The following is a 12,660-nucleotide window of genomic DNA, read 5'->3' on the forward strand; positions in this document are numbered from 1 at the left end:
AACAGACCTCTTGATTATTTCCCTCAGATCTGCTTCTCCTTGTTTCCCTCATTCTAGTAAATGCCACCATAATTCACTTGAATACTCAGTCTAAACACCTAGAAGCCATCACTGGCTCCATCCTTTACTCCACCACCCCCATAGTCGTATTGATTCTACCCCAAAACACAGCCTGCATCCACCCGCTTCTCGCCCAAGCCGCCATCCTCATTTGCTCCGACTGTTGCAGGAGCCTCCGAACCTCCACTTCCCAAGCAACAGCCAGCAAGACCTTTCCAAACTTGTAGCTGCTGACTTCACTCTCCTGCTTCAATCTTCTGGGTCTCATTTCATCCACCATAAAAGCCAAAATCTTTTCCTTGGCCTTACCAAGTCCTTCATGGTCTGGCCTCTGTCTCCTGTCCAGTGCCTCACCCTAGAAGCTGAATTCGCCAAGTTAGTTTCCCCCCCAGGGGCTTTTACACCAACCCTTCCCTCCTCCTGGAAGGTTTTGTCTCAGATCTTTGCTGGGCTGGCTCTTTGACCCGTCTCACTTCATAAGTCATCTCCCCAGAGTGGCCTTCCCTGACCACCAGATAGAGAAGAGCCCCAAGTCACTTCCTACTACATAACTCTGTATTAAATCTCTGTATAGCTCTAGTATGTGTTCATTTGTGTATGTCTTTCTCTACTTATAAGCAAGAGGCTCCATGAGGGCCCTTGTCCACTGATACTCACTGTCCTACAGCTGAACATGGCACACCACAGGCACCCACCAGGGACTTAGGGGACAAATGCACATGAGCACTGTCCACTGTCCAAGCTCAGACACAGAGGTGCACCCACAGGGGATGTGACACGCAAGCACGCACACGAATGTATTGTATGCAAATCCATGCACGCATGCAGCTTCTGGGTCACAGAGGAGAAACTGACACCAGAGGACCAAGGTATCTCTTTGCTTCCTGTGGTTTCTCCGGGTATCTCTGGCCTATCTCCTTACCACGTCAAAGTCTCTCTCGCTATCTCTGTCCTCTCTCTGCGTCTGTGTCAGATCTCCGCTTCTCCAGCTCTCTTTCCTCTCCCTCTGTGACTCTGGCCCCTCTCCAGCCCTCTCTTGCCTTTGTCTCTCTAACTCCCATATCCCTCCGTTTTTGGATCTGCATCTCTAACTCTGCATCTCTATCTCTCTGTGTCTCTGACCTCTGTCTTCTTCTTACACTTTCCGTATTTTTATGTCCTTGTCTCCTGTCTCTCCTTATCTCTGTTCTCTGCTTCTCTTCACCTTATCTCTGTCTCTCTGTATCTGCATGTGTCTCTGTTTCTGGCTCTGTATCTCTGACTCTCTGTCTTTTACTCTCCCTCCCTCTCCTGGCCCTAAATCAGCCTTGTCACCATGTCTCCATGGCTGTCCATGTTCTTGTGGCAGGAAGACCCATCTTTCACCTCTGATGGCAGCTTTATAGTCTCCACGGATGAGCCGGTGTGCCACTCTGCCGATGCCCACCTCCCCTGCAGGGCCATTGCGAGCTGCACACTGACACCCCTGGCCTTGGCAACATCAGCCCTGGCAACATTTTTAGATGCACAATCAGGGCGTCTTCAGTAGCTCATGGTGCCAGGCACCTGCTTGGTTGGACCACCATGGAGCTTCTGGAGAGGCAAGCCCAGACTCTGATGGACACTGCTGTGGATGTGGCAATGGTCAGACGGGGAGACACTGAGGGAAGAAGGGAGAACAGTCCAGGCATCCTGGGCCTCAGCTTGGTTGTCCCCTGGCTCTGCCCATCTATTCTGAGGGACCTGGATTCCAGTCCTACCTCCACTCACTGTGTGACCCTGGGCCCACCTCCCTACTGTACCATGAAGTAAATCGTAGGATCCCACATGAACCCACCTGGTGTGTTAAAGCACCTAAAAGCACCTTGCCTGATTACTCTACCTCAGTAGTTCTCAGCCGGGGTAATTTTGCTCCCCCAGGGAGCATGTGGCAAGGTCTGGAGACATTTTTAATTGTTACAACTTGAGGGGGTGCTACTGGCATCTAGAGGGTAGAAGCCAGGGAAGCTGCTAAAGATCCTACACTGCACCGGACTGTCCCAGCCCCCACAATACAGCATTATCTAGCTCAAAATGTCACTAGTGCCACTGTGCCGAAACCCTGCTCTACCCCAAGAGGAAGATTCTGCTCCTCAGAACTCCCACACACTCTGACCTCCTTTAAACTCTTAATCATACTCTGACCAGGAGTGGGGGCCATTAGAAGACACCAGAGTTTGATCCTGGCTCTGCCTCTAATAACAGTAGCTAACATCTATTGAACCCTTCTGAAGTGCTGGCTGGCACCATACATAGAGAAATTCAGTTCAGTCTCATAATAACTACAGGAGGCCCAGAAGCTATTACAATCCCTATTGTAGGCAGGCAGAGAGAAGGTGGGTAATGATCTCAAGGTCACACAGCTGGCAAGGATGGAGCTGGATTTGAACTGGAGCACAGGTAGCACTGAGGACCCCCAGGTTGACCTGGCCCCCAGCCTTCTTCTAGGCACTGCCCCACCCTCAATGATCTCTTCTGGGGCAAGATTTTGCCTCCCAAGGCCCTGGTGGGACAGTTTGTATACCCTTACCCACCCATCCCTTTGGCTACCAACCAACTCAAGTCAGTCCTGCTGTGCTGTGTGACCTTTAGCCAGTCCCTAGGCCTCTCTGGGTCTTAGTTTCCTCACCTAAAAATCAAACAAGAACTCAGCATAGTGGCTAAGAGTGGGGGTTCCAACCCAGAATAATTGGGTTCAAACTCTATCACTTACTAGCTATATGACTTTTGGGAAATCGCTTCACCTCTTGGAATGAGTTTCGTTTTTCTTGTTGGTAAAACAGAACTGTCCACAGCTCACAAGGCTGCTGTGAGGATTACCTGAGATGATTCACATAAAGTGCTGAACATGGTTCCTGGAACTCAGTAGGTTCCAACTATTCCGTACATACGTTGAAATAGTGTAACCTCTTCACCACAGCACACACAATCTGTTGGCAGGCTTCCCTCACCAACTGCCTGCTCCCCCACCCCATCCCCCACTCCCACCCCCAATGTTTAGCTTTAAGACTGTCTTCACTTTCCTTTCCACCAGGGGGTGAGGAAAGCAATAGTCTCCCAGAAGGGGTAAATCTCAACAAAAGTTTGGAAGAGGGAAGGTTGTAATCAATCATCCGCCACTAATTTATCCAAGTGTCTTTGGGCCCTGCTAGACTGTACGCCATAGAAAGAGCTACTTTTGCTACATTTTATTCCCAGAGACTATGACAGAGACTAAGTGCTTTATAAATATTTGCTGGATGAATGAAAGAGGGGGCCCAGTGCCTTGGTGAAGAAGGGAACATCCAAGGACTCCCAGATTCTTTTCTTGCATGCAAGAGCCTGAGAGAGTTAGACTCGTAAATTCTTCGAATCCTGGAATCTCTGGTTGGGGATAAGTTTGGCTGCTGCCCAGCCCCACCTCCTCCCAGTAGTGCCTTGGGCTGGGCTGGGGAAGCCTGACAACCTAGTTAGAAAGGGAGGTTGAGGGAGGGAAAGTTTAGGGTGAAATCCAACTTTCTCTTCACGGCAGAAAATAAAATCAAACATCAGAGAGGATTTGATCCTGGCTCTGCTACTTCCTGGCTTTGTTCTCTTAGGCAAATTTCTACACTTCTCTGAGCCCTTAGTTTCCATATCTGTAAAATGGGGTGATAATGATAACACCTAACCACATGGAATTTGGGAGAAGATTAAATGAGATAATGCATGAAACTAATCAAGCCCATAGTAAACACTCAAAAATGTTCAAAAATGTTCATTAACATTATTATTATTCGGGAGTGATTCACCAGGGACTCTTGCCTTGTACCTCACACCCACATTCATCTCTGATGGTCCCCTGCTACCCAATCACTTTTTACATAGCTGATTGTATGTAGCTTTGAGAGGGTGATGACATTTCTGACAGATACGCAATAGGTTGTTTTTCCTATAAAGTGACCTAAGTAGCAAATAATATGTAAAGAAAGAAAACCAGCTGGAGTATTGTCAGCCTTGACCATTCAGAAACGGTCTGACACTGGTGTTTAGACAAAAGGGGACAGGTGGTTGAAGGTAGAAGGAAAGAGCCTGGGACTGGGGTTCAAGGCCAGGGTCTGCCTTGATGCATTATTTGCTTTAAGGAGAGTCTCTGTCCTTTGGCAACAAGGAAAAATTGAATCTGGGGACTCTTGAGCCTCTTCCATTTCCCAAGTCTGATGTTAACTAACTGGCTGCAATAGGATTGAACCCAGGATCACTGTAACTCCCAATATGCCTATGCTGTTTTTTAAAAAAATAATTTTAATCATCAGGACAATCCTATCTATCATTATTCCCATTTTATAGGTACATGGGTGTCATCCTCAACTGGAGCAACTAAGGCAACAGGCCCTAAGAAGTGGCTTACTAAGAGGCAGAGCTGGGATTTGAATCCAGGGCTATTACAGCACACTCTGCAGTACGATTCGCCCCTTCCTCCTTTTGGAATTCAGTTTCCTCATCCGTAGAATGGAAATGTTAGCTCCAGAACGGCTAAGATAAGATCCAAGCTGGGACTTTTTGCTCCTCCAGGCCCAGGTCCCCACCCAGACAACAGCCCCTTGGGCCTGGGCGGGAGAGAAAGGCAGGTGTAGACGTGATTGCCCCGCCGAAGAAGGGGGCGAGTCAGTACGTCGCCGCCAGACACACGAAAACAACTAAATAAATCAGGGCCAGGAACTCCAAATCCTTCCCGGCTGTGGCTGCTACTGCTCACCGGCCCGGGCAGCCATCGCCTGGCTGGCTCTCCAGCGACATGGCACAGCCAAGAGCGCAGAGTGCGGCCAACAAAGTCGAAGTGATGCCTGGCCGTCAAAGCAGCCCCGTCTCCCGGAGAAGGAGGGGTGGGAGGCCCTCTCTGCAGGGCGACTCAGGCCTCCCAGACCTCCTCCCGGGTGAGCACGTTCAGGCGCCTTGGTCTATTTTTAGAGCCAGCTCCAAGCCGGAGCGCAGAGAGGCAAGGAACGAGGGCCTCGTGGGGGCGCAGGCGTCTGACCAGCTCCTTCAGATTGGGGCTCAAGCCCCAGGTTATCCGGCTGTGTATATGGAAAAGAATGGAAGCACTTCGGGTGGGAGTGGGGAGTCGCAGGGATGAGGTGCAGGCCCAGAGAATGCACCCCTAACACCTTTCCCCGCGCCTTCTCTGAAAAGTCTGGCAGTTCCAGGAAGCTGGGCGCAGCCTCGGGAGAAACAACCTCTGTTAAGTCGGGCCAGACGGTCTGTCTGTCCGGCTATTGGACTGGGGGCCAGAGAGGGCGGGGCTCCCGAGCGACTCAAACCGCTGAGGAGGAAACAGGAGAAAGCTTCCAGGTTCTGGGGAGCCTGACCCAACCACGCCCCCGGCCACGCCTCCAGCCCACTCTGGCCACGCCCCTGGCCCGTCTTGGGCCATACCCATGGCTAGAGGGCCTTCCCGACCGCACCTTAGGCCCCGCCTCCTATCTGGCTCCGCCCAGCTCTGTCCAACCTTGCATCTAGTTCCCAAGGTCCAGAGAAACCTACATGCCTAACATCTGACTGCCTGAGACTGGAGCTGGGCCTGCCTCTGGGGCCTAGAACAGAAGCGAGAGGAAAAGGGGCCTCCTCCTCGCAGCGTGCTGTCGGGGAGAAGGAGAGCGTCGGAGGACTTGGTGGGGCGCAACAGTGCTGCGGTTGATGGGTAGACCTCTAGTCTGAGGACGTATCTGTCTGTGAAAGCCAGGCGGTCTTTGAGGCTGCGGTAGCTGAGGCAACCCGGAGCACGGAAACACCCCTGTGTATGCGGACACAGAGCGGCACACGGAGACACTAGGGGCAGGGCTGATTCCCCCTCTCCTGGACCCTAGAGGCTGAAGCCACAGTACTGGGGTGCGGGAGCAGCTGATGTCCCCAATACATGAGCTCTCGTGGCGAATTTAAGAACGCGAAATTTGAGGAGGCCCAAGTGGAGGCCCAACTATTGGAGGGTAAGAGGCGGAGGATGAGAGGTGGAGTCGGTCTCCCAGCACCAGCCCTCCATCTAGTGGGAAGTTTGGGAATTGCGGGATGCAGAGGTGGGATGGAGAAGGGATCCACTGCACTCTCCAATCCTTCCTCTCCCTGGCTGTCCCACTGGTGCCTATACACCACCATCCTGCTCAGTCTGCTCCATCTCAGTCTTTCGAAGACCTGTCCTCTCTTCCCCACAACCCCAAGTTCTGTCCCTTCTTCCTGATACTTATGTATAGATAATATCGTCTTCTCTCCAACACCACCCAGCCACTGGTCCAGGCAGCCACTGTCCTTTGCTTGGATTCCTTCAGCTCCCGCCAACGGCTCCCTCTGCCTCCAATTTCACACTCTCCCCAACCATTCTACTACTACCCAATGAGTGTTTCTAAATCAGAAATCTGGTTGTGTCACTTCTTGATTAAAATCTTTCTATGGTTTCTCATGGTCAAGATGAGCTTCAAACCATGGCTTGGGATTTAGAAGGCTCCGCTACCCAGCCCCATCTCCTTCAGTCCTAGCTATTCTCACAAGGCAACCTTCAGTTCCACACACCCCTCGTTCGCTCTCACCTTGAGGCCTTCACACCTGCTGCTCCCTTATCCTGGAACATTTGTCCTTGATGTCTTCAGGGCTCAGTAGCAAAATCTGAGACCTTTCCTGACCCCCAGGTGTAAGTTAGGTAACCTTTGAGATGTTCATTGTTTCGCTTTCCTCCCAGTTCTAAGATGGTAGTCAATCGCTTTGATTTTCCTAGCCTCAGGGAACTGTGCTAGGCTGAACACAAAAGCTGCTTGAATTCTGATGGCTCATCCTGATTTTTCAAAAAGCTAACCTGGAAGTGACTGTGCTAGGTGTTCTCAAGGGATGAGGCGAAGAGGGCAATGTGGACAGAAAAAGGAGAGAGAGCAGCTGAAGAGAAGGCAGAAGTGGGATCCTGTGGGCAGTGGGGACCTGTGTCCAGCAGCCCCTCCCCTGACAGGTGACTGAAACTGTGGTGGATAGGTGGCTGTGTACTTGGGAAGGCTGGAGCCCAAACACTGGGGTACTAGCCTCAGCAACCCCAAGTGGCAGAGGAACAGCCAAGCTGCTGAACCCCAAGGGACCATAAGGACTAGGCAACTGCTATCTCTCTGTGACTAGTGTAGACCAAAGACGAGGCACCTCCTCCATGCTTAGGCTCAGGTGGGACACCAGGTCCTCGCGCAAGCCTCTACAGGGGCCCCAGTGATGGCTGAAATTGAATTTTCTGCCAACTTGTTGGAAAGGGCCTAGAGTGAATCAGATTGGAACTGATTTAACAAGAATTTTAAAATGAGGTATTTCTTGAATTTGTATGCCAAGCTTTCTACCTGCTCTACCTGTTATATCCCTACTGCAGGGCTGAGGATGTGTGTGCCTCATTTCGAAGAGAATCCTCAGGACCCGGCGTGGCACCTGGCACATAGTAAGTTCTCAAAACACTATTTGTTGAATTCGCTTTTCCTTGGAAGTGAAAGAAATCTTTCTAAAACCCAAGTTGGATTCAGTGATTTCTCCAGCAATCCTCAGAACAAAATCCAGATCCCTATCGTGGCCCACAAAGCCCACTGTGATCAGAACCTACCTCCCTCACAGCCTCGTCTCTGCAGCCCATCCTTCCCGCATTCTCCTCTGCAGCCAAACCACATGATTTGCAGTTCCCCAAACTTGCCAGGTTGTTTCATGCTTCATGCCTCTGCTTACGTGGCACCCTCGGCCTGGAGTGCCCTTTCCCCTTTCTCTGCCTGCTGAGCTTTCAATTAGTCTTCAAAGCTTAGCACAAGTGTTTCCTTCCTTAAGAAGCCTTCCCTGAAACGCTCTCCCTAAAGGCAGAGGAGACCCCTCCCGTTCGTGTCCATGTATGTCTCTCTCTTCCCCTAGCCCTATTTCCTGGATTGTGGGCTTCTCTAGTGTAGCAAGTCTCCAGCCTCCAGCACTGTGCCAGATACACATTTGGTTCTCCATAAATGCTCACTATCCGCTGAGCATTAGCCTTGACCCTCTGTAGACTCATGATGTAACCTCAAGCAACAACTCCCCTCTGTGGGCCTCAGTTTCTCTTTCTGCCCATGGAGTAGAATTCAATGGGCTCTAAGGGCCCCTCCTTCCCTCAGTTGGGTTTGGAAGTGATAGCATGTAAAACATAAGTCACCTGTGTGCACTGCAGGCCAGCTAAGGGCAGAGCATACTCAGACATGCAGGTACATACGTAGCACCCCTGCATGGCACCTGGGAGCAAGCCCCTATCTAAATGACTGCACATGATATTCTCGCACAAAAGTGTACATGGCCTTCTGGACATGGATGCTTTGTCCTCCCAACTCCCATCCCGGATCAATCATTGGCCCTGACAGTGAACATTTCAGCAGCAGTGAGAGCTGCCTGACCAGCAGCAAGTTAATATGCAAGGAATGAGCCTCTTGCAATATGCATGCTCCGAGGCTGGAGTCCTATGGGGCACTCCCCTTCCCAGGCCTGCACATGCAACACCACCCCTCTTACGGCCCCTGCAAAGGCTAGACACAGATACGGTGGGTCTGTGGCAGGGCACTGAGGGCCAGAACTTTAGCTCTGCTCCTGGGATACCACCTCTTGATGTCCTATGGGAACTTTAAGCACCACACTCATTCATTCATTCATTCATTCAAAAACATATACTAAGTTCCTATCATATGCCAGGCAATGGTATCTCAGTGACTATCACCCTGTTCTGGCCTCAGTCTCACAGTCTAGTGGGAGAGACAGACAATATAAAGGACACAGACACTATAATTCCAGATCAGGGGAAGCAGTACTATGGAAGGATTAGGGCAATGTCCTCAAAAAATGACTCAGAGGGCAAGGGGTATGCAAAAAAGGCCTTTCCGAGGAGGTGGCATTAGAGCTCCCATGAAAAGATGAAGATCCAGCAAAATAATAGCCAGGGAAGAGCCTTTCAAGTGGAGGGTACAGCACATGCAAAGGCCCTGGGACGGGAGAAACTGTAAAATCTGTTGGAGGAGCAGAAAGGAAGCCACATGTGAGGAGAGTGCTAAGACACTCCTCAGAATGGTGGAGGACCAGATCAGGCCCTTCCTCTTGGGCCCCAGTGTGGAGTCTTAACTTTATTCTAAGAGTATCGGGAGGCCCTTGGAAGGTTTTAGGCGGAGGAAACAAAATCTACCCCTTCCCCTTGCTTCCATCCAACTTGGTATCCTTCCTAGAGACCATGTCTTCCTCATCTTTCACCTTGTCAGTATCCAGCTCAGAGCCTGGCGTGAGTTGGCATCAGACAATGTTTACTAAATAAGTGAATGGCCAAATCAGGCTCTCCTGGTGCAAGGCTTGACTGAGTGGCTCAGAGTGGGTCAGCTGGGCTACTGAGGAATCCTTGGGCAGCTCAGGATGGGACCAGATTATGACATTTAGATACCCTACCCATTGAAAAGAGTCTGGTGTTCCCCATACACAATTCATAATGGAAATAATACTAATCCATGAAGCACAATATGTACTTATGCTGAAATGAAAACAACTTCTTTTTGGATTTTTCAATTGCAAAATTCTGGTTAAGTTCACGGAAGCAGAATTTCTTACCACGCACATGTGTTGTTGCCATCTTGCTGGTGCCCCAAACTGGACTATCTACCCATCAGATCACCCAGTGCTAGATAGCAGGCCTGGCCTAACTGTCTCCTGCGGTCTTGGCTCCTGGGCTGGGGATAATGAGGAGCATCAAGTGTGCCATGGTGGCCAGGCCTGACAGCGGACGGCCCCACAGAATCAATCTTGGCAGCTTCTCAAGGCTGATTTGGCAGCAGCTCAGTGTGAGAACTCTGAGGAATATCCCTCTGGGCCATGGAGGCCTGCTCATTCCTGACCCTCTGAAAACTGTACAAAGTGACCAAGGCCCTGACTTCTCAGAGGAGGAATCTAAGGCTCAGTGGTTACTTAACTTGCCCAAGGTCATTCAGCATGTTGGGAATGCAGTTGCTATTTGAGCTCAAGCCTGGTCCCCAAGGCAGACTTCATTCCCTTCCTGAGGGTGAGTGGGCTGAGCTGGGGAAGAATGCCAAGGGTCCCAGCTTACCTGCCCATATCTAGATCCATAGAACTGACAAAATGAACAGGGGGGCTGGCCCCAGCCCAGCCTTGATGTGATCCCTGTCCTCCCCCCAGCCTCTTTCACTGCCCGGCTGGGATCTAAGCCTCTAAGCTCAATGCACCCCCAAGCTCCTTGCTGAGCCTAGAGGTGGACCCTTGCTTCAAGGTTCCCATGTGGGTTTCACAGCATCACACAGGCACAGCACTGGGTACCCAGGAGAGGTTCCAGAAGCCTCAGCTGGCACAGCCCTCAGCCTCTCACTTCTCTTCCACAGTGCATACTCCACAGGTTCTAACTTTCCCTCCGTCATTCACCCCCCAGCCACACCTGCTCTGTGTCTCGACCCTGCAGGGAATTAGACTCAGCCACACCTGGGAGACAAGTGGACCCCCCTCCCCACCTCACCTCCCTCTCTGGAGATAGAGCTGGGGAAACTCAAACAAAGCAGATGAGTGAGTCTTAGGGAGAAGGAAAGCTGGCAGCACCCCCACATGCAGACCAGTTTCCCCAAGCCAACCTCAGGCTGAGCTCTGCCTCCACTGAGTTTAGGCACCACCCCCACCCCCAGTGGGTGGGAAGTGACAAATGAGCCTGAAGAAGTGGAAGGGGGGAGTTGGCAATCGATGGCATTAACATGGTGCCCAAATTAAATATTGACTTTCTTGGTTGACTCTAGGGATGCTTGGATTGATGGCTGGGTCTGTGCCATGCCACCGCAAGGGATGGGGACATACCAACCTGGAGCAGGCCCAGTGGGAGGCTAACAGCACATGCGGGGAGGGCTTGCATCTGCTCATACCCGGTCAGGAGAAGCATGAACAGGGTTGCAGAGAGCCCAGGGCACTGTTTTTATCTCTATCTTGTGCCCTGGGTGCTCCCCATGGAGCCCAGAGTTCCCTCCTTTCAGAAGGTCTGTTTTGTTGAGTGCCCCTATCCCCTTACCCCCTCTTCAGGGACAGTGGCTGGCCCACAGCCCAATAAATGAGCAGAACCAACTTTTGTGGTGATTTTCATTACCAGGTCTTATGACCCTGCCTCTCAGGATGGTAAGGCTGGTTATTTTTGGTCGACCATTATGTAGGATCTTGGGGGGGCCTTTCCATTCCTGGAAACATTCCATCATCTCCTCCAGCTAATTCACCTTCAGAGGCTCCAGTAGGACCTGAGCACATCTCCCTCTTTTCATAGCCCCACTTCAAGAACTGTCGATACCGTCATTTCCTCCCACTCAACCTACAGCCCACTCCAAAATGGCTTTGTGATTCTAGCCAGCCCTTCTCCTGAGTTCCAGTCCTGTCTAACCACTACTTCCTATTTGAAATACCCCCTCAACCACCTCCAAGGTATTTCAAGGTTAACACACCCAAGGCCAAAGTTATGACTGTCTCTCCCAAAGCTTGTCCTCTTCCTGTGCCCCAAATCCAATGACATGGTCATCCATGCAGGTGTGTAAGACACAAGCCCATGGGTCACTTAGCATGTCTTAAGACCTGAGAGGGTAGGGGTCTTTCTGGGGTTGGTAGCCTTGGAGGAGTACAGGGGGGAATAATGGGAAGTACTGGGGAATGGCCCAAAAAGCCCCATCTGTGGACCCCCACGAGCTTCCAGAGTGGGCCAGGGAAAGCCTCAAGGGTAATAAGTCCAGAGAGGCAGGAGTTGGCAGCATCCCACAACCAAGTTCTCCCTCAGGCCACCTAGGCCACCTAATTTCCTTTTAATTGGTACCTAATGGAAGTAAATTAAACCCAAGTGAGTTTTAATGTGTCTGTTCAAGTACCAGTCCCAATCTGCCCCCTTCCACAGTCTGGGACTACAGGTGGGAGGAGGGAAGACAGGCTCTAGGGGTGACCACAGGGGTGGGGAGAGGGGTGCAGCCTTCCCCCAGCCCTGCTTAGGTTGGCCAGACACCAGTCCACAGGTCTCCTCAGGACTTTCTTCTACTTCCCAGCACACCCTCCCTGCCCACCCATATCCCCCAAATTCCTAGATTCCAGGAACACTGACTTAGTGCCTATTTTGTGCTGGCACTAGGCTGGAGACCATCCTTACCTCATCTCCTTGAGCCCTCACCATGATCCAGTGAGGCAGATAGTACTTGTATCTCTTTTTCACAAAGGACACGGCATTGACTTGCCCAAGGTCACTGTCTTTGTTCTGTCTGGAGCTGTGCTCTCCAATACAGTAGCCACTAGCCACATGTGGTTACTGAACACTCAAAATGTGGCCAGAATGAATTGAGATGTGCTGTATGTATAAAATACACACTAGATTTCAAAGATGGAGTATAAAAAAAGAATGTCAAGTATCTTGTTGATAATTTTATTATGTGTTGAAATTTTTTTTTTCATATATTGTTAAATACATTATTAAAATGAATCCCACCTTTTTTTACTTTTTAAAGTAAAAAGTACCTGTTTTTCCTAGGTGGTCTTCCATCCAAGTACTAACCAGGCCCAACCCTGCTTAGTTTCCGAGAACAGACATCGGGCTTGTTCAGGGTGGCATGGCTG

This window comes from Pteropus medius, unplaced genomic scaffold (assembly GCF_902729225.1).
Source record: "Pteropus medius unplaced genomic scaffold, Ma_sr-lr_union100, whole genome shotgun sequence".
NCBI classification, from domain to species: Eukaryota; Metazoa; Chordata; class Mammalia; order Chiroptera; family Pteropodidae; genus Pteropus; species Pteropus medius.